At 35.1% G+C, this 19,795-nt stretch overlaps 1 protein-coding gene and 1 long non-coding RNA gene across 5 annotated transcripts in view; one reads left to right on the top strand and one right to left on the bottom strand.

Moving 5' to 3' along the window:
• CTBP1 (C-terminal binding protein 1) overlaps positions 1–19,795 on the top strand; it is a 472,770-nt gene that overhangs the window by 220,263 nt on the left and 232,712 nt on the right. The gene's annotated exons all lie outside the window — the stretch shown is intronic.
• LOC116420145 lies at positions 7,675–10,435 on the bottom strand. The gene is made up of 2 exons (XR_004230418.1): positions 9,804–10,435; positions 7,675–7,787 (listed from the first exon to the last, which is right to left on the bottom strand). It is a non-coding gene; the product is annotated as an uncharacterized LOC116420145 (long non-coding RNA).

The following is a 19,795-nucleotide window of genomic DNA, read 5'->3' on the forward strand; positions in this document are numbered from 1 at the left end:
ATTAATTAGGCTAACAAATAATCAATTGAGGTCAATATTTTCTCTGTAACCAAAGACTGACCTTGAAAATCAATGAATGCTTAAATACCTTTGGAAAAGCAAGTAGTTCTGACAGGAGAGATCAACTCAGATTGTTGAACAACCAAATCATTGAGGGTATAGACAAGGTGGACTGAAGATGTTTGGCTCCTCCTGCTTAAAATGTGACTTAATGAAACTCAACAAAGGGAGAAAGAAATCCATCTCCAACCAGATATTTAAGTTAGACAATGACCAGAATTCACCCAGATTAGATTCTCTTTACCCTTTAATCAGAAATAAACTCTCCCAGTTGGGTGTAGTCCTGCCCCAAGATAAAGGAGAATATTCCTAGAGAGTAAGGCCGATGTAATCAGCCCTTCAGAGACTGATTGATCTAAAAGGACTAGTCTATTTTTATAATTCCTTTCTTTCTTATTTTATTTTTATTAGGTTTTATTTTTCCCAATTATATGTAAAGACAATTTTTGGTGTTCATTTTTATAAGATTGTGAATTCCAAATTTTCCCCCTCCTTGCTGCTCTTCTTCTTTTTAAAATTACTTTTTAATTTAGTAGTTTATTTTTCCCAGTTACATATAAAACAATTTTTTTACATTTGTTTTTAAAACAACAAGCTCGATTCTCTCCCTTTCTAACCCCATTACTTCCAAACCTTCACCCCATTGAGAAGGCCCATGTGAAGTTATGCAAAACATTTCCATAAAATTCATATTGCAAAAGAAAAGATAAATCTCCCCTTTCTCTCCCCCCAAAAAACCCTCAAGAAAAATAAAGTTTAAAAAAAAAAGTATTTTTCAATTTGGTTTTAGATACTATCCATTACTTCTGTGGGTATGGAAATCATTTTTCATCATAAGTCCTTCAGAGTAGTCTTGGATCATTGTATTGCTGAAAATAGTAAAGTCATTTATAGCTGATCATCCTATAACATTGCTATTACATTGTACATGATACATTTCACTATACATGAACTCATGGAGGACTTTCCAGGTTTTTAAAGAGCATCCTGATCATCATTTCTTATATTTAAGTATTTTATTATAATAATAGCATTTTATTATAATCATATACCACAATGCATCCCCTCAATTTCCAATTCTTTGTCCTGAAAAAAGAACTGCTATAAATATTTTCCTTTTTACTTTTACATTCTCTTTTGGGATTCATGCTTAATAATGGTATTATTAAGTCAAAGGATATCATGATATGACCATAATTCCATATTGCTCTACAGAATGGTTGAATCAGTTCACAATTCCACCAACAATGAATTAATGTCTCATTTTCCCTCACATTCTCTGCAAGATTTGGCAGTATCCTTTTCTGGCCCATTAGTCAATCAAATCGCTATCAACTAATATCTCAGAATTGTTTTAATTTTCATTTCTCCAATCAGTAGTGAATTAGGATATTTTTATATGGCTATAAATAGCTTGATTAGTTCATATAAAAACTCACATTCTCATTTCATATATTTTCAGTAATTTCATATATTTTGATCATTTATAAATTGAATAGTGGCTCTAATTTTTTTTTTTATAAATTTGACTCAGTCCTCTGTATGTTTGAGAAATGAGGCCTTCATCAAAGAAACTTGTTTCAGAATTCTTTTCACAATTACTATTGCTAACTGTATTTCCCCTGTTTATTCTATTCTCTTTCTCCTTTCACCTTGTCCCTCTTCAAAAGTGTTTTGCTTCTGACCACCTCCTCCCTCAATATGCCTTCCTTTTTATCACTCTCCTTCCTTCTTTTGTCCTCTTCACCTTCTACTTTCCTGCAATGTAAGATAAATTATACACTCAATATAGTTACAGAAATCTCTCTCTTCTTTGAGTCAATTCAGATGAGAGTAAAATTCATTCATTTCCCCTGACTTCCCTTCCTTCTCCTCCATTGTAAAAGTTTTTTCTTGTCTCTTTACACCATCCCACCTCCCCTTTCCCTTTTTCCTAGCACATTTCTCTCTCATCCCTTAATTTTATTTTCTCAGATATCCTTTCATGTTCAACTCACACCTATGCCCTCTGTCTATATAGACTCCTAACTGTCCTAATAATGAGAAAGTTCTTATGAGTCAGATCAGATCATCCTCTCATGCACGAATTTAAACAGATTAACCATATTAAGTTCCTTATGATTTCCCTTTCCTGATTACCCCCTTATTCTTCTGCTAAGACCTATATTTGAAAGTCATATATATTTCTATTCAGCTCTTATCTTTTCATCGTGAATGCTTGAAAGTCGTCTATTTCATTAGATGTCCATTTTTTCCCCTGAAACATTATACTTTGTTTTGCTGGATAAAGAATTCTTAATTGTAATACTAGCTCCTTTGCTTTCCTGAATATTATAGTTCTTATGATCCTTCAATATAGAAGCTGCTAAATCTTGTGTTATCCTGACTGTGGCTCTACTACATTTGAATTGTTTCTTTCTGGATGCTTGCAATATTTTCTCCTTCACCTAGAAGTTCTAGAATTTGGGTCTAATATTCCTCAGAATTTTCATCTTGGGATTTCTTTCAAAAGATGATCAGTGGATTCTTTCAATTTTTATTTTACTCTCTGGTTCTAGAATATCAGGACAGTTTTCCTTAATAATTTCTTGAAAGAACATGTCTAATGTTCTTTTTTTGACCATGACTTTCAGGCAGACCAATAATTTCAAAATTATCTCTTCTGGACCTATTTTCCAAGTCATTTATTTTTCCAATGAGATATTTCACATTGTTTCCTACTTTCCCCCCATTCTTTTGATTTTTCTTATTGATTTTTGATTTCTCATAAATTCATTAACTTCTACTTGCAAATTTCTAATTTTTAAGGAATTATTTTCCTCAATGAGTTTTTTACCTCCTTTCCCATTTGGTCAATTTTGTTTTTAAGGCAGTCTTCTCCCCATTGATTTTTTATACTTCTTTTTGCATCATTCTCATTTCTCTTCCCAATTTTTCTCCTTTTTGAACTGTCCCATGACCTGAGACCAATTCTTATTTTTCTTGAAGGCTTTGGATGTAGGAGCTTTGACTTTGTTTTTTTCTTTTGAAATTTTTTTTTTGATCTTTCTTGTCACCATAGTAACTTTCCATGGTCAGGGTAGTGGAAGGGTAATTTGAAAGGAGAAAACAATAGTAGTTTGGGGAACCAGGACAGGACTCTTGCAGAAAGTAGGATTTGACCTGAGTCTCCCAACCTATCGCTCAACTTTTAACTCTTTGTTAGAGTAGGACTCTGTTTCCAGGCTGGAAGGTGCAGTGTCCCAAGCTTCAGGGGTTTTGGGCAGCTGTAGGGACCTGTAAATTTTCAGCTCTTCCAAAGTGGTATGATCCAAGGAGAAGTGTGTTTATCACTCTCCTGGTCTATGCTCTGCTCTTTAGTGACCACAAGCACTCTTTTCTACCTTAGAACTTTGAGGAGGGTCCCTGATCCATCCTGATAGTAAGTTCTAGTGTGCTAGAGCTCCTCCTCACCCTAAGACTGTGAGCCAACATTACAACCTAGATTATCTGTGGGCTGAGATAACAAGAATCCATTGCTGCGCCTGTCCCTGACAGTGATTCAATGGCTTCAAAGACTTGGTCCTGGTTTTCTGATGCTACTCTAATGTGACAGGGGAACACTTTTCTGACAACCTTCCAAATTATCCTTGCCATCTGTGTGCTGAGTGGTCTGGAAACCACTGCTGCTGCCACTGATTCAGAGGCCCCAATGCCTTCTCCTTCTTTACTGTGGCACAGCCTGCACTGAGACTGTGCTATATACTTCCACCTTGATGCAACAGACCCTTTCTGCTGACCTTCTAAGTTGTCTTCAGCTTGAATGCCACACTCCTTCCTTTTGTGGGTCCTTGTGCAATATAGATATATGTGTATATATATTTATACATGCATGCTATACATATACATACATATACATGTGTGTCTGTGTAGATACATACAATATATCTTAAAATCCTAAAGGAAATAACCAAATTGTAGGAGTATGTGTATGTATGCACACACACACACACACACATATATATTCATACATACATATAAAATAAATTTTTCCTTGTAAAAGGAAAATCTGTCCTTGTAAAATGTGTCTTTAGGATGGGGACAGTTTTAGTCAGTCAGCAAGCTTCTTATGTGCAAGGAACTGTGCTAAGTGATGAGATTACAGAGAATAGCCAAATGAAGTCTTTGCTCTCAAGGAATTGACATTTTAATGGAGAAGATGATATGTAAATATCTAGGCATAGACTAGTTATAAAAAGGGTAGGTGGAAGGTAATTTGAAAGGAGGCAACAATAGTAGTTTTGGGAACTAGGACAGGACTCTTGCAGACAGTGGGATTTGGCCTGAATCATGAAGGTAGCCTGACAAGGGAAGAGGCAGGAGACAGAAGGCAAGTATTGTAGGCACGGTGCACAGCCAGTGCAGAGGACCAGAAGTGGGAGGGAGCATGGGCTGGGAGTTACTCTGGCAGCTGATTGGCAATTGGATTGAAGTGAAGATAAACTTGGGCCAAAGAGATTAATTCTTAAAATGCAATTGCAATATTCCAAATGATGAGAACTTTGTATTTTCCTAAATGGTTTCGTCATCATTTCATGCTTTTAAAATATATTTTGGAATATCTTTTGTTCATCTATATCTTTAACATACATTTCCCATTGTATGCATTTTCACCTCTCTCAGAGATCTATTCCTCATAATAAGGAATAAAAATGAAAAAGAAAACTAGCTAAGCAAAATTAACCGACACATGAAAAAATTGTATTCTGTATAATGTTTCATACCCATAATTCTCTTCTTATGCTGAGAGGTGGAAAAAGGTAACTCTTCTCATAGATTTTCTTTAGAATCAAACTTGATCATTATAATTCCACAGTATTTAGTTTGGATTGTTTGGTTCATCTTTTGATTTATATCGTTATAGTTACTATATTTAGTTTTTCTGGTTCTGCTTACTTCAATTTTTTTCTATTCATATGTCTTTCCAGACTTTTCTCTATTTATTATATTCATTATTTTTTATGGCATAGTAATAGTCCATTATCTGTACTCACTAGGTATTCTTGTTTGAGGCTGATGATCAGGATTAGAGAGATTCAGAAGGCTTCCCTTTGGATATAACACCATGTCATTGCTAGGTAAAAAAAGTAACTTCTAATGCAAAATACTTAAAAATTAGTTTTGACTTGAAGGTACAATTATAAACTTAGATTAGATTTTAAAATTTCTTTCTCAATAGTAATTTTAAATGGAACTAATAAAGGCAAGATAGAAGAACATTCTCATTTCTGTTTGGGGATTCCTGAACAGCAGTATTTGGTCCTAGAAATAGAGCTATGATTTTATATTTATTATTTTCTCTTATCCCTTTTCTTTTTTGGAAGTAGGCATTTTACAAAAGCTGATATATGTCCTTTATCTTCTTCAGAATTCTCTTTTCATCTAAGAATCACATTTGCAAACATTGTATTTACCTTGGAAGCTGGAAAAAGCAAGAAAGATGTTTTGTCTTTCTGTGGTGTTAACAAAGTACTCTATGAGGTAAAACACATAACAGAATCTAACTTCAGTTTTAGAATTCATAATCACATTCTCAAACTCTGAGGACTGATTTGGACCTATTTACTGCTAAAAGGAGTGGGTGGGGATTGGGATTTTGTAACAAGGTCAAAGGAAAGCAGGTGAGTGTTTGAACTTGTTGAGATATGGATTCATCTATGCTTCATATTTTTACCTTCAAAGTTGAAACAAAGAGTGAACTAGATAATGTGTCACTTTTAACAAGTTTACAAACAAGAATCACTTGCTTGCCATTTTGTCTTTAGAAGAAGAAGCATAAGAGGAAGTGCTATTATGCTTAGGGGCCTAGGCAATAGGAAGGGATATTATGCCTGATCTACCTACTTATTACCTTTCTGGACTTCCATTTCTCCAAACTTTAAAAAGATTTAAGGTTTAGATAAAATGATCTCTAAGTTTCCTTTCAGTTCTAAATCTGTAATTCTGTAATCCTAAAATCTAATTGTTATCTTGAGAGTCAAGGAAGCAAATTTAGGGTTGATAGAAGGAAAAGCCTTCTTTCTTATAATTAGAACTATCCAAAAATCTAATGGGCTGACTCGTCTGCATCGTGGGAGGTCTTTAAATAGATGTAGAAGGAATTTGTTCTCTGATTCAATTTAAATAAAGAATCAATTTATTCAGTGATAGGATTCCAAGGGCTGAGCTGGAGTGGTCCTTCAAGGCCATCTAGGCCAGTTCTTGCCTTTGTAGATGAGAAAGCTGAAGCCCAGGAAATTAACTTGCACCAAACCACACACAGAGTATGCATTACAGATAAAAAAAAAATTATAGCCACATATGCCAAGGCATATAGTTACATAGGGAGTAGATAATAGATCTAGTATTTGAAACCAGGTTCTTTTCATTATAAAATGCTCGAGGTATATTTACAACATTTCCAAAGAATATTGCTGGACCACTTTTAAAACAACTTAATTTGTTGATTTTAAAAAGTTTTTCATTTATTTTTAAAATGCTTGATACGTTTTGCCTTTACATCACAGCCATTTCTAGATGGGAACCCTTCTTCAATCTTACAGAATGAATCCTTCCTAGTGACTAATAACAATAATTAATATATATATACATATATATATATATATATATATCAAGCACATCTGATACATTCACTGAAAATTATTGGTAAAATACTTTTATAACAGACCCCTCCCTCCATCATTCTACTGAAGGAGATACGTTTCATCACTACATTGCATCTCTGTTTATAAGCTTATTATTGAGCTGTAGATAAAATGAATCAGAGATTAAATTGTTCCATTATCATATTATTAGAAAACTGAAACTTAGAGTTGGCAAGTATACCTGAAGTCATAGAGCTCAGAGTAGGACCCAGATGTCTTCTCTACTAAGAGCATATTCCCTACACCTCACAGAAGTAATTTGGAAATGAGATTAGGAGATGTTTTCATAAAAAGATTAAAAGGGTAGGAAGCAATCCCCCTAAAATGTCAATTGAGAAATTGTGGCCTGAACTAATGTATTCAGGGTCATTCTAAAATCTTTTCTTATGTTAAAACTTTCTTTGACATTTCTTACATTTCCCAAACTGTCTTTTTAGTTGTTAGTAGAAAAAAATTTACTTCTTCCTTTACTGTCTGCCAGTGGCTTGAGTAGTCTCTTTCCTGTAGCACAGAAGCCCCATTTTGTAAAGTGTTTCTCTAGATCAGTTTTAGGGGAGGTACAAATAACAATAATAATTTCTCTTTGTGAACAAAGGAGGTCTTTACAAAATCCATATCATAGAAATAAAAGAGATGGGCCTTTTATATAAATAACAATCAATAGTTATAGCTCTTGTGAATTGTTGTCCAAATGTGACCTTCCATGTTAATAGCATGACTTTTAAGAGCTAGTCCTACCTTCCAGGAGTGAACTCCTTACCTTAGTAAAGATTTTACCTATATCATAACTAGAAAAGCTCTTTTTTCCACTGAACCTATCTAGTTTATTCACAAGCATACCCTATTTTGTCCTGTTAAATAAAGTTTTCCATTATTATTTGGAGGTCATCATTTTGTCTATTTGGATGCTGAGAGATTTTTAAGGCTGTTATTATTGTCACAAAATGGACCAGCCACTTCAATCCAGTTCAAGAAAGTTAAAAGCTGTACCACAGGTCAATATTCTTGATAATCCCTGGAAGCATCTAAGAAAATGTTCTTAACCTAGAAAAAAGATGATATTTACATTTAGTATTTTACCCACTTTCATTAACACACAAATACATACACTTATACATACATACACATACATATACACATGAAACCCTTTGTATATCACTTTCAGTAGAGGATTGTAGAATGTTGCTATACTTCATACATGTACTATGTGTCCTAAAAGTCCACTGAGAAGTATGGCTGATGATGAAGTGGAACTCCGATATAGTTTGGGAGACAGGGATTAGGAGAAATTATATGGGAGGCCAGGACGAACAAATTATGCTATCACAGTGTTTATGATGATAGCCCTTTTATTCTTAAACCTCTCCAAATTAATAGGTGTTATACTTTTCTGGCACAAATATTTTCATTACAGTTGTTAAAGGAAAAAATATTTAAACCAGTCAGTGATGATCCCTATTGATAATGTCAGATTATTTGGAAATATAATTTGCTCTGTAGTGACTCCTAAAGTTAAGAATAATAAATAAAAATCAACTTTTATCATTAAGTTACAAAGATGTTATTAAAAGTAATTTTGAACACAAAGGATTGGCAAGAAAATAATTACTGTATATCCAATAGCAGATTCTCAAACCCCATTCTGAGCTTTTTTTGTTGTTTTGGTTGACGCTTGTAAAACATGTTTATAGACTGTGTCAGCAATGTTCTTCCCCAGTTGCTGTTGCAAAGACTATTTTTGCCGTTTATCATAAAATGCCAGATTTACTCAGCATGTAATTTAATCTTATGCTTGGAAGCTTCCATGCTACTTAGTTATCATGAAATTATTCTTTAATAAAAATGTATGCTTTGTGATCTATATTTTATTAATTTGGCAAGTCACTCTATCGATTGTCACAAATGCTATGAATGTATCATTTGTCACAGTTATTGGTTGCCTGTCAGCACCAGAGAGTACTAGGGCTTCTTAGAAATGTTTTTTGATCTGCAAAGGAAAATCTTTTGTATTCTATGTTGTTAATAAAAAGGCTGTTTATATCATCACCCTTTTCTTTGTACAAGTAGCATCTCTGAATGATAACTTGAGTTTTGCAAAAATGATTAACATGGAAGAAGATCAGGGATTGGATTCATGCACATTTTCTAGAATTGTTAATAGAATTACATATTAAGTCTCCTTTTGTTTTCAAAATTAAAAAAAAATTGTGAAATTGTAACAGATATCAACATTATATATGGGTGTGGGTTTTGAATGTGTGTATTTGTGAGTGTATAATGTAGACCTATACATACAGATTGGATTTATCTATTCTGAACTGGCAAGCTTTGAAAAAATGTCTTCACAGATTTTTCTAGAACTAGTTATTAACCATGAAGTTTCTTAAAGAAAAGCAAATTCCTTGTGGAAACATATATGTATATGTTAAATATGCATATATTTAGTGTTATAACAATACCATTTATCTCAAATTACTTGTCTTAACATGAAGCTAAATAGGGAATAGATTATTTCACAAGATCATTATTTAATTTTGCAAGTTAACCACAGGATTAAATTATTTTTTTTTAAAGAAAAAGTTAAAACTTGTTTCAAACGAAATTGAATTTGTAATAAACAGCAAGAGGTGTCTGAACAGAATATTCCCGTGCTTATGTTTTGATTATGAAATTAAGGACAAAGTTTGCATAGGAATCACTAGATAGTAAGCTCTCCCAAAGGACTGTCCGATGCCCAACACTGATGTTTATTACAATAAAGAAAGTTGCCTGAAGTTAAACCATGTTGTATTCTAATGAAGCCTTCCCCAGCCTGAATTTTGGTGGGTTTTTCCTTTTTTAGGGGGTGGGTGGGTGGGTGGGTGGGGTTAGGAGTGGTCTTGTTTGGTTTTTGCTGTGAATGGAGTTCTCTAAAAATGGTCTTTGGGAACTTCCACCAACGTTTACCTGTCTGACTCCGGGACAAGCAACATTCACTTTGGAGTTGGAGCATCTCCACTTATGGCAGTCCTGGGCCAGCCTGTGCCCTCCTCAGATGTGTAAAAGAAATTTTTCCCCTACCTGTGCATGCAGTATCCCACGTAGCCAACCATCTCCCGCTCCTTCCGCCCATCCCAGGACTCCAGACGGCCCTCTCCCCTCTGCCGACCCCTGGGGAGGGGAGAATGGGGTGAGGTTCACTGCCTGCTTTGGGCGGGGCCAGGAACCTTTCTTCTCTCCCCCGATTGTCACCTCCTTCCTCTCTTAAAGGGTTTAGGGTGGGGAGAGGAAGGCGGGGGACATGTGTATTTCAGGCCCCGCCTCTGGCCTTGGGCTGTCCGACTTAGTGGTGAGGTAGGAGGTGGTTGGATAGCATCCAGTGGTAGCGCCAGATGAATGGCCAGCCTGGAATGCTTGTACCTCCTCATTGGTCCATAGCTTCCCTGCTTCATATTTTCCTGAGCACTAGCGTATTCTGGTTGAAAAACTGAAGGTGGGGATGCAAGGTTTGTAATCCTTTTTTCCTTTTCCTTGAATTGTTCCCCCAAATGAGGCACTGGAAGGTTGGCTTCGGCTCCCCGCAAGGCCCCACGCTTGATGTAGAGGGACCGGCTGCGGGACTGGGAGAGGCCCTGGGCGGGCCAGGGGTCCCTTGTGGACCCCGCACAGGGCAGACCGCCTTCCATCCTTCTCCTCTTCCCCCCACCCCCTACTCCCCTGCCACAGCCGCAGCCTAGAACCTCGACAGCTGCAGCTGTGCCGGACTTGGTAGGGCCAGGAGAGAGGCTGGTGCAGAGGGAAGCCCGGTAGACGTAATGAGTCTGCACTGAGCTCTTCCCGAACCGGCCTGCTGCATTCTGCCTTCCTGAAGTCGGAGGTTTGGGATGCTTTGCCTAAAATGACCCAGGCTGGCTTGCTTGCTCCTGGAAGTATCAGGATGCAGGAGTATTTGCTGTGTCTTTGGTCAGGCTCTGATTTCTGAAGGGATTCTTTGTTGTGGGAATAGAAACCCTTTATGTAAATACCCCAGAGGGCATATGACAGAGGCTATTGTTCTTTCAAGTTTGTGCCCAGAACCTTCCTCCAGGCAAGACTTCTAGCTTCAGTGCCCCTTTCCCATCTTCTGCCTTGAGAGGGAAGTCAGAGTGCCTTCCTAAAATGGGCAGTGCCGGCATGTGTTAGCTTTGTGACAGCGATAGCAAGCAGGGCTAGCGCCATCCTGAGCCAGGCCCCCTCCTCAGCCTTACTCTCCAGGTGGACTGATCAGCATGGCAACCAGTCTTGGACTTCCTGCTGCCCCCTCCGTGGGGCTTGTCACAGGCGTTTGCTTTTCACTTCCTGGTAGCTGGTGTTGGTGACTGACACTAAGAATCTAAAATGAAATTTGTCAAAGTGGTCCTATTAAGTGCCTTTCAAAGCTTGGGTTTCAGCATTTTTTTTCTGCCGGGGCAAAATATATCCTACAGATTTTTTTCAGGTTTACAGAAAAGATATATTTTACACTTTAATGTAACCGCAGCAACAGCATTCAAGGTGGAAATGAATCCTAGGACTTTGGAATCTTATCTTATTTGAAACAGTTGGGCAAGTTTGGAGATGCTCTTCCTGACCTGTTGCAAATACTCAGCTTAGCAATTAGAGGAACATAGAGCCTTGTGGGAAACTCACTGAACATGGACGATTTTTAAAAATTCACCTCTGGTTTGTTCCTTACAGACCCCTCCCTTAATACCATTCCTTTGTGAATGATTTCAGAAAACTCTTTGTGAGTCCAAGTAAAGTATGTATTTTCCACCTAAATTTGCCAAGTTCTCCACATCAAAAGATAACTCTTAATCCTTAATTTAAAATTTACAAGTTTTAAAAATTTTGCTTTTTAGACCATTTTTGCTTTCTCTGCAGCTTGTCTATTTAGACCTTTATAGTTTAAAGTTTTAACGCCCACATTCTGAGGATGTGACAAGTTAGTCATTGTCTTATTCACTTAAATGTATTTACTTAATATTATAAACAAATAATTGTAATCTTATGATTATACATTTCTAATCAAATATATTTAAACAAAATGGGAAGAACCAATTTGATAGTATAATCTCATTCTTAGGTTAAGGCTTATTGCTCTTAAATGTTTCAACATAGATGAATAAGAATACCTTTGGTATAAGACTTACAATAAGGAGGAGGAGGAAGAAAAGGAAGGGGAGGAGGAAGAGGGACTCAAAAGTAGGGAGAACAACCAGCCTTCAACTGCCATAGTCCAGGTGTGAGATAATTAGGGCTTGCACCAGAATGCACTAGGAGAGAGGAAAAAGTCATATAGGGGATATGTATGATAGTATCACACATTTTGCTCTGCCTCTCCTCCCAACCCCCCCTCCCTCTGCAGTCCACTACAAACGCTCTAGACTCCCTTTTGCCTTTAGGAGCAAATCCCTGAAGGCTCTGTTTAGCATTTAAAGCTATAAGCAATAACCTTCCTGGCTTGGTCTAAATTCCTATTAAAATTCATTCTTCTATAAGAAGTCCTCCCCTAGGGGCAGCTAGGTGGCACAGTGTAGAGAACACCAGCCCTGAAGTCAGAAGGACTTGAATTCAAATATGATCTCAGACACTCAACACTTCCTAGCTGTGTGATCCTGGACAAGTCACTTAACCCAGTTCCCTCAGCCAAAAAAAAAAAAAAAAAAAGAAAAAAAAGTCTTCCCTACCCTTCTTCCAGTGTCTTCCCTCTTGTTAATTAGTACCTGTGTACCCCATTTATAGCTTGCTTTCTATGTGTTTGTTTACTTATTACTGTCTCTCCCCTCCTCCCCCTTAGTTTATGAGAACTTTGAGGGCTAGGACTGTCTTTTGCCTCTTTGTATCCCCAGCTTGTAGTAGGTACTTAATAAATGTTTGATTGATTGATTACAAAGGTAGGAACAAAAGGATCTGGCAACTGATTGACCATGGCACAGGTAAGTGATAAGGAGTAGAAGACACCTAAGTTTTAAGCCTGAGTGAGTGGGAATTTAGTAAAAAGACAGTGAAAGATGAAAATAATGGAATCTTGTGTTGGGAATCACATGACATCATCTGATATTCTACTAGGGAATTTGTAATACTCCTTTTTATTACTTCCAGTCACTAAGTAAGTAAGTATTAAGGTATGGCAGTTTAACACTTGGGATTTCCAAAAAGAATGATATGTAATTTTAGAAGGGCTATCTCAGGAATATTTAATCCAACCTGAATTGGAGTTCTTTCTGATTTAGTTTGTTAGTCTTCATGTATTCTTTGTTTTTGTAATAGTGATTAAAATTGAGGCTAGAAAGAACTATTCATTTCCAGAAGTTAGGAGGCATTTCCACTAGGCAAATGAAGGTGTCCTTTTGTCTAACTGCTGTGGGATCCATTAGTTCTTAGATTTCTGCATCCTAAAGTCCAGAGGTACTAATGTGAACAGGGAGCAATTTTTGTTCAATGTCTGGGGCTTTGCCTGCCTTAATTTCTGAAATTCTATGAATTATTGTGGTACTGAAGAGGAAAGCCCCGAATGTCTTAGCAAACTGCTCTAATTAATTCATTGTGATTAAGCTGAAGGATTTCAGGAAGTTATTATTACTTTGGCAAGAATCAGGAAAGTTGTCCTGTGCATTTTTTTTCTTAATACATAATTTAGTTGTATGCTTCTTAGTCATGCTTGGCTTTATGTAATCTAAACATTAAATGTTCATGTTAACTAGCTAATCATAGAACAGGAAAATCAAACTAATATTCCATTTGGAAATGCATAGAAATCAATTTGAAACAATGTTCTAACTAAATTAGACATATGAAAGATCAGAAATTATTACCATATGGATGAGGCAGATGTGAGACTGCCATCTTTAAAAGATCATGGAAAAGGATAGAGGCACTAAAGAAGGGCAAATATTTTAATTTTCCCTCACACTCCCCTCCCTCCAGAAAAGGAGATCTGGCAGCTTGATTTCAGTCATTTCAGCTAGATTTCGATGCCTGTCAGGATTTTAGAATGTTTTATCTGGGAATGGTTTGTAAGCATCTGAAAAGGAAACAGGGATCAAAAAGAACCCCCATAACTTCATCAAAAGCAGACTATTCCAAACAGGTCTTATTTCCTTTTTTTTAGTAGAATTACTATATCAATAGGTTAGATACAGTCAGATACAATTTGCCTAAATGTGAGACTAAAATAAATAAGAACACTTGGGTTCAAAAAATCAACTTCATTAGTACAAGTTAGAGAGGCCTAGTTAGCAGTTTATCTGAAAAAGAGCTTGGAATTTTAATGTACTATAAATTTAATGAATTTGTAGTATGATGTGGTAGCCTTCCTTCCCCCCACCCCGAAAAAGTTATGTGATCCTGGTTTTCATTAAGAAAGGCATAGTTTTTAGGAAAAAAAGGACAGGGGTAGTTCCTCTGTCTTCTGCTCTCATCAAGTTACATCTTTGTATTTTGGTTGAGTTCTGGAGGCTATAATTTTAGGAAAACACTGAGAAATTTGAGAGTTTCTAGAGAAGGGAATCCAGAATGGTGAAAGGTTTTTAATCTATGTCATAAGAAGTTTAGTTGAAGGAACTAGTGCTTAGTCTAGAGAAGAGATTAATCAGGAAAGACATGGTAGCAGTCTGAAAGTTTTTGTTTTTTTGGTTTTTGTTTTGCAGAGGAGGTTTTGGATTTTTTTCTAGTTAAATCCTGAGAGCAAAATTTTGAGCAACAAATAGAAACTGCAAAGAAGCAAATTCAGGCTTGATGTCTCTAATGACTAATGCTCTTCAGAAATGGAACGGTCTTATTTCCCTTCACGCATCTTGGAGATTTTCAAGCAGGGGCTGCATGACCACTTTTTATCTCTGTTATAGCGAATATTTCTTTTGAATATGGGTTAGTAAAAGTAGTATTAGCTAGCATTTATATAGTGCTTTTTGCAAACATTTCACACACATTAACTTATTTGATCCTCACAAAAATCTTTTGAGGTATGATACTATTGCTCCCATTTTACAGATGAGGATGACATTGGTTAAAGACTTGCCCAGGGTCACATTGCTAATGTCTTAGGTAGAATTTGAACTCTGGCTTTCCTGAGTCCAATTCCTGCACAGTATATACTGTGCCACCTCCTCTGAGATCCTTTCCAAACCTCTAATTTTGGGATTCTGTGATTCTTAGGATTATAGATTTAGAGGTGGAGGGAACGTTAGAGGTTATAATTCAAAATTCTCATTAATAGATGAAGCCCAGAAAAGTGAAATAATTTACTGGAGTCACACATTGTATCTGGCCAGTGTTTAAACCCATTGTCTTTGACTTCAAAATCCAAGATCCTGAAATGAACGATGAAAGAAAGCTCAGATGTCATCCAAAGCTTAATTGAAATCTGGCTACAAACAATTGTTGAGTCCCAAAATGTGAGTGTTTTCAGTAATTTAATTTTCCAGGAAAATGTTAAAGAAATTTGGAGAAAGGGGTAAGGGAAGAAGGTATGGCTGGTGATCTTGAGTTTTGATTTTATACTTTGTAGCCAAAAATTTGATTGTTGAGATTGTAATAAAAGCAGATATGTATATAACATTGTATTTTTATAAAGAAATTATATTCCGGGCAGCTAGATGGCACAATGGATAGAGCACTGGCCCTGAAGTCAGGAGGACCTGAGTTCAAATGTGGCCTCAGACACTTAATATTTCCTAGCTATATGACTCTGGACAAGTCACTTAACCCCAGTTGCCTCAGCAAAAACAGAAAAAGAAAAAGAAATTACATTCATAATAGATTGTAAGATAGTAGTAAATATAATGAAGTTTGGAGGTAAGTGAATTATTTATTCTCTTAAATCTTAATTTCAGTTATTTAGAATTTGACTTCATTTTACTGCTATTTTCACTTATAATATTGTACTTATTGTGTAAATTATTCTCTTCTATTTTACTCTTAGAGTCTATACAGTTTTTCCTGTGTTTCTTCAAATTCCTCATATTCATCACTTTTACCACATAGTTGTATTACATTATTCTGTATTCATATACCTTAAATTTATTTTTTTAGTGATTTTTCTAGTTGAAAGGCACTCACTTTATCTCTGTGATCACAGGGTCAAAGTAAAAGGACAGTTCAGTTACTTCTATAATTCCAAATTGACATTCATAACAGTTGGACCAGTTTATATTGTATAACAATAAGTTAGTTTTCTTGTCCTCCCAGAGTACATAAAAATTGACTTTTTCCTCTATCTTTTCTGTCATCTTTGTCATCCTTCAATAAGGCAAGACCTCAAAGGTATTTCAATTTGCATTTCTATTAGTGATTTGGATTGTTTTCCTGTATGCTTTTATATTACATACTTCTAAATTAAAAAAAAAAAAACATAACTTCTTGGTTACAAACCCAATGAGTTAGAAGATTAGACTTTTCTCTAATCCCTAGTAACTCTAAAAACCTCAAAGAACTATGTTCCAAAGGTAGAACAATTACACCTGACAAGAATATAAGAAATGCAATAAGGTAAAATCCTAGTAAATTAACAGTGGAGAACAACAGTCCTTAAGGAGCTTTATATACTTCTCTCCACCAGCCTTCATGCTCTAATAGGGCATAAAAAGTTAGTTATGTTTTTGTGTTTTGGGACCCACTCAGGGATTTTCCTGCTGCAGAAGAGATTCTAATGTCCTACTCCACCCCTGCCTTTTCTGTATTCCTCTATTAAAAAGAAAAAAAAAGAAAATTAATCATATTAGCGAAATATAGAGGAGGGGGAAATATGCTACTCTGAGTAGATCATAGTGTACATTATAGGACTCCAAAGTGGCATTTGTTGCCAGTTGTCAACAACCAATTGCATCTGGTTGTCCTCCCCCAACTCTACAAAAAGTGACAGATACTCGTTAAAGTTATCTGGGACAAGTCCTATCTGCCCAAAATCTATTTGGATAAAAAATGGGATTGGAGAAAGTAAATCTCCCAGTATGAAAGTAGGCTGAAACAGCATTGCAGTATGAGCACAGGATAATACCCTTTATCAAAGAGATAAGGGAAAAAAGGGAAAAAATTACTCAAAATTTTAAAAGAAAAATGTAATTAAAGACCTAGCAAACAAAGCAGGTAACTCAACCGAAAAGATAGTACAATTTGAAAAGAAAATAAGCTCTGAAGCATCCAAAAGATTACAAATCTCTAAATAACTATTTTAAGAAAAAAGGAAATTGAGCCAATACTCAATGAAACACAGAACTATATTAATTTTTAAGCTTTGAACAACAGCAAAATATTCCAAAATATTCCAGAAAAAGAGAAATAAGAAGTTAGAGGAGGAAATGTTAGAATTTATGGTTTATACAGTAGAAATAATGAGTAGAATATAAAAACTTGAATTTGTGATGGCTAAGCTCCCCCAAAAAGGGAGAGAACATATTTTAAATACAAATATGCAAAAAGTGAAGAGCAGTATAAGAGACAGCAAAAGGCCAGAATATTTAAACAGACAATTTGAATGCAGCCTCAGTTACATAATATTACATAATAGAACATAATAGATAGAACATAAATAATGTTAATGTTTAAAATAGGGCTTTTAAAGCCTTTTCTATTTCTAACTCCAGGCATTTTTAGGTCACTCTGGGTATATGGATATATAAAATAGACTTACAGATCAAACATTTATTGATAATAAAGCAAAAAATAAATTAATTTTAAAATAATTCTTCAATGTACATATAATTTTTCCATTTATTAAAGATGAAAGGAATTTGCATACTAATGAGTTGGATGTACTTGTTTATTTTTATATAATTATTTATATATTAATTCTTGGCAGAATATTTGATACCTTTTACTGTTGCCAAATTTTTTGCAACCTCCACATTCAGTTATACAACCCCATATAGGGTTACAATCCACACTTTAAGAAGCTTTGGTTTAAAGAACACATAATATCTACATTTGCAAAAGCCATTTATTTTAATTACCCCTTTTATATAGACAACCCAAGAAACATAGAACTCCTAGGATAACAGAAAAAGTGCTTGTATTTGGCCACTTACCTTTTGAAAAATAGTTCTTGGTGCTGTATATTTGTGCCAATACATTTTGAATATCATTTTATCATAGACGGTCGATGCAAATATTTTCCCATTTCTATGATTTCAGTAACCAAATCAATGTTTTCATTGCTTCTAGAAAATATGTTGTTGGTTGGCTTCCCAAACCTAGCCTATCATTCTTTTATTTAGGGTGTCCTAGAATGTAAGCTCCTTGAAAATAGACATTTTCTTTCTTTTTTACTTGTGTCCTCAAAGCTTAGCACAAAGTCTGGCACATAATCAACAATTTATAAATGTTTCTTTCATTCACTCGTATCCCTTCTAATTCTGTCTTCATTGATTTTATTCACATAAAACCTTTTTAATTCTACATAGTCACAATAGCTTATCTTTTTACTGTTTTATTCTTTTTTATGATATAACATGGCATAACCAACTATCCTTCTTTGTAAGATTTTGCAGACTAATTTTTATTTTTAATTACTGTTGCCTGACCAAATATTTTTTCTCAGAGTAGCTTCTAGGCTTTGGGCTATCATTCTACCATAGCAACTGCTCCACCACCTGGTTGTTCCATGCATATAAGGTCCTTAGCGACTCCACAATGGAACTCATTATTTCTCACTACTCTTCCTAACATTTTCTGCTTCCTGTTGAAGGTGTTACTTAGGTTCACAACTTCAGAGTCATATTGTACTATGTCTTTGCAATGGCAGTTCCCAGTGCTATGAAAGTTTCCTCTATCTCTAACTCTAGGAATATTTGACTCTTTTCAGTGCTCAGTTACCTACCTCCACAAAACCTTTTGTGATCCCTCTAATTGTTAACAGCCCTTGCGTCCCCCCAAAATAATTTATGTTTTCTTTGTATTTGTGTTTTACATATTGCTCATCCTCAACCCAGTAGATTGTATATGGTTTTTGAAACTAGGAAGTGTTTTTCTTTTTGTCTTTGTATCCTTAGGACTTTTCATGATGCCTGGAATATAGTAGGTATTTAATAAATGCTTATTGAATTTAATTATTGTATCAATTGTCTTCTCTCAATTAAACCTTTTTAATCTGTACTAATTTCTGTTCTTTTAGCTATTTCTTATTATTGAGTATCAACAGCTTGTTTTAAAGTTTGGATTTGCTTTGTACAGATATCTCATCTTATTATTTCATTCTTTCTAGTTTGATATGGCATTTGATCTTTGCTCTGACAATTTGATGATATCTAGCTACATATATGCCTCATTTGTTAATGATTCCTAGCATTTCAGTAACTAATTCTTTCCTATTTGTTGGAGCATAATTATTTTCATTTTTATGATGTTATTTTGTATTATTCATCTCTCAGGTCTCATAGCTTAAAAACAAACTTTCCTATTTTATAGACACGAGACTTCCATGTCTACAAAAATTTGATCTCTTTCATCTCTTATAACTAAATCATGCTTTCTACCATATTTTACCTCCTCCATGTCTATCTTTATATTGAAGTTATGGATTACTAAAGTATGTATTAATTTAGCTTGGAAGTTAGCTAGTTTTTCATGACATTTCACTACCTTCTTATCGTTTGTAAGCGATATTAGTGCATATATTGCATTTAGCTTCATTGTTTGATTTTTGTAGATATTTATCATAAACATTGTAGTATGAGATAACTAAAAGTAAAAGTGTCTCATCAAACTCTTTTATTGTTTCCTTTGTACAGGCCACAAAAGCTAGCTTAACAATTGGTTTATTTTCTTCTCCAAGGAGAACCTCTGATCTATTTATTTAGTAGTAACTTGTTTAAATCTTTTCATTTCTTCTTTTATAGAGAAAATGTTAATGTTGATATGATTCTCTTCTTCCAATAATATCACTTGTTGCTACTCTGAAGAATCTTATAGGAGAACCAACAGTTAATAAATGTTTATTGATAGTTTAAAGATTTTGTGATTCTAAAAGCCTTCTTCTTCCTTTTCTACAATAGTGCTATTCTCACTGGAAGGTATATGATGAAACATTTTCTATTTTTCTTGATTTCATAAGGTAT

Source organism: Sarcophilus harrisii, chromosome 6 (genome assembly GCF_902635505.1).
Source record: "Sarcophilus harrisii chromosome 6, mSarHar1.11, whole genome shotgun sequence".
Classification (NCBI taxonomy): Eukaryota; Metazoa; Chordata; class Mammalia; order Dasyuromorphia; family Dasyuridae; genus Sarcophilus; species Sarcophilus harrisii.